This window comes from Elephantulus edwardii, unplaced genomic scaffold (genome assembly GCF_000299155.1).
Source record: "Elephantulus edwardii isolate Elephantulus edwardi_28Jun2011 unplaced genomic scaffold, EleEdw1.0 scaffold00105, whole genome shotgun sequence".
Taxonomy (NCBI): Eukaryota; Metazoa; Chordata; class Mammalia; order Macroscelidea; family Macroscelididae; genus Elephantulus; species Elephantulus edwardii.
Genome location: NW_006399855.1, coordinates 7,981,371 through 7,984,458, shown reverse-complemented (window position 1 = coordinate 7,984,458; position 3,088 = coordinate 7,981,371). Strand labels below are relative to the sequence as shown.

General features: G+C 42.8%; 1 pseudogene; it reads right to left on the bottom strand.

Moving 5' to 3' along the window:
• Positions 1-1,058: 1,058 nt before the first annotated feature.
• LOC102854436 lies at positions 1,059-2,003 on the bottom strand (annotated as a pseudogene).
• Between the last annotated feature and the right edge of the window lie 1,085 nt (positions 2,004-3,088).

The window sequence follows — 3,088 nt, the reverse complement described above, 5'->3', positions numbered from 1 at the left end:
GACCAGTCTCTTCTGGCCATGTGTCCAAAACACATGAGATAGAGCTTCAGAATCCTAGCCTCCATGGAGAAACTTGTTTTCACCCTCTTCAGGACAGATCTATTCATTTTTTTGGCTGTCCATGTTCAAGACTCTTCTCCAGCACCACAATTCAAAGGATTTGTCTCCTGTCATCCTTAGTCATTGTACAGCTCTCTGACGCATAACAAGTAATTGCAAAGACCATTAATTGGATTAGGCTCACCTTAGTTTCTAGACTGACACTGTTGTATTTCAGTACTCTGGAGAGGTCCCTGACAGCAGATTTTCCCAGTGCAATTCGTCTTTTGATTTCCTGACTGCTGGTGCCAAAACCAATATTATTTAATTGATTCCTCATCTATCCTAGTAGAAATGATTTTCCTGTATCTAACTCTGCATGCTTATAGCTGTGCCTGGGTTATATAGCCAACAGCTCACAGACAACTCATTCAAACCCATCTTGCATGATTACTTTCTTCTTCTGATTGATCGACAGTGAGGTGGACTCTTTGCTTCCCCTGGGACTATGTCACAGTCTACAAATGATCCCTTTAGCTTGCATCCTACTGCTAGCCCATGTTCTTGGTAATAATTTTGTGGTCAATTACTGAGATTCCTAAATGAGGTACAAGTCTCAGGGGGCAAATGCTATTAGAGCACTTGTGAAAGTTATTAAATATGCATATGGAATATATGACTTTTTATTGGAGACAATGTGTTTTGACAGTGTTACTGTGCTAATATTTAGAATTGTTTTAGGATATAGTTAGTGCATCTCCACTATAGATCACCCTTTATTCCTCTTTCTCCCAGCTGCTCCAGCCTCTGCAACTACATTGTTCTCAGGCAGACTTCTATTATCTGTAGTACTTTTGAGTTAAAAAGAAGATAGTTCAGGAGTCATTTGCTCATGTTTCCATGAGATCAGTTGGACCACATGTACAGAAAAGAAAAATCTTCTATTTTTTTTTTAAGAGAATGAAGCCTTTATTTCCTTGTTTCACACAAAGCTGGCAGAGTTGGTGGCTTTTTGGTTTTCAGTTAAAGAGACCAAATCCCATATCCTCCTCCGACTCCTCTGACTCTTCCTTTGCTTCCACCTTGGCTGGGGCCGCAGCAGCAGGAGCAGTAGCGTAGTGGCTATGGCCTCAGGGGCAGCAGTCACAAATGCAGATGGATCAGCCAGGAAGGCCTTGACCTTTTCAGCCAATGGGAAGGTGTAGTCAGTCTCCACAGACAAAGCCAGGACTCGCTTGTACCCACTGATGACGGAATGTGGTATTGAGGCCACAGTTGGATAACCAATCTGCAGACAGACACTGGCAACATTGCGGACACCCTCCAGGAAGTGGGTATGTAGAGTCTCCTCTTGTGATGTCAACCACTTCAGGATTGTAGATGCTGCCGTTGTCAAACACCAGCTGGATGATCGGCTCGAAGGAGAAGGGGGAGATGTTCAGCATGTTCAGCAGGGTGGCCTCACCGGCTCCCACCTTTTCTCCAGTCTTCAGCTGCACATCACTCAGGATTTCAATGGTTCCTCTGTAGTTCTTAGTGGTGATGCCCAGAGCCTGGAATAAGGAGGTCTTCTCGGGGCCCAGACCAGTGCTCTGGGCTGGCACGGTAACCTCACACGGAGCAATGGCACCAGCACGGGCAGCAGCTGGCATCTTTTTGGCCAGCAGCATGTCCCTGATCTCAGTGAGATCCTCTTTGGTGAACACAAACCCCACATTTCCCCGGAGGTGAGGCAGCAGCTTCTCCAGGTTGATGTCCAGGTGGCCCCGGATGGCCTTGAGCATCATGTTGTTCTTGCCCATCAGCATCACAGCCCTCCCGTGGAGGGACATGCGGATCTGCTGCATCTGCTTGGAGCCCACATTGTCTGCACACACGATGAAGCATTTCGGATAATCATCCAGAAGTTGAATGATCTTAAGGAAGTAGTTGGACTTTCAGGTCTCCCTGTCTTCCCTGGGCATCACTGCGGTGCGTCAGGGATTGCCACACGGGGTTTAAAGACGATGCCACTCTCACGAGGTCGCCTGGCGAGAGAAGGGCCTATGGTTTTTTTATTAAATCCAAATCTTCTAACAGGACAACTAATGAATGGGTTTGGCATCAAGTTCTGTCAAAAGGAGAATGCTTGGATAATGGCAGAGCTGTGATTCTCAGAGTTTTTAGGAATCCTATTTTTCTCCTATGTGCTTGTCTGCTCTGAAATCCAGATATACAACAAAAAAGTGCCACACTATTTGAAGTAAAGAAAGGCTCTAGTTTTTGAGTTTTTATAGGTGTTACAAAACCTATGTGTCAACAGATAAAGGATTTTTTTCCCCCCCAAAATGAATTCCGGTATTCTCGAGCACTGTGATTCCATGTGTACAAAATACTATAGTAATCATTTGAAGTTAATTCAGGTTACACCTCAAAGAGTAGTTCTTATTTATTTGTTAGCTTTCTTAGTGATTGAATCAAATAATCTCAAGTGTTAGGATTATTTGATTAACAGTTAGTCTGAAAACCATCAGTTTTGCATTTCTTTAATGGGACATACAAGATTTACATGAACTTGGATATTTCAAATGACAAGACTGGATATTGCAATATAATTTCTCATAAGATACCCCAGAGAATGTTGTAGAGTAGTATTTTAAATTTGCTTTATACTTGACACAAAATCTTTAAGAATTTATTTATTTACTTATATGGAAAATGCTCTTCTGCAACAAACAAGAAGGAAGATGAGGTTTTACAAGAAATCTAATATATAAGAGCTTGTATTTTTGTGTAATAGAGTTTATCAGAGTTTATGCTATTTAGTTTCCATCTGTGGTCTCAAATAAAAAAAAAAATTCAAACCCATTGCCCCTGAATCGGAATTGACTTGGAGCTGATCTTCCAGCAGGCTTTCAGAGGCTGTATTGTGTGGTAAGAGTCTGTCCATCTTTCTCCCACAGAGGCGCTGGTGGGTTTGAACCTCCAGTGAGGCATGCCTTTGAATTAGCAGTGAAATTCTCCATGGACTCTGCTGCAAGTTCCATAAAGCTGGGTAGATTTACTAAAA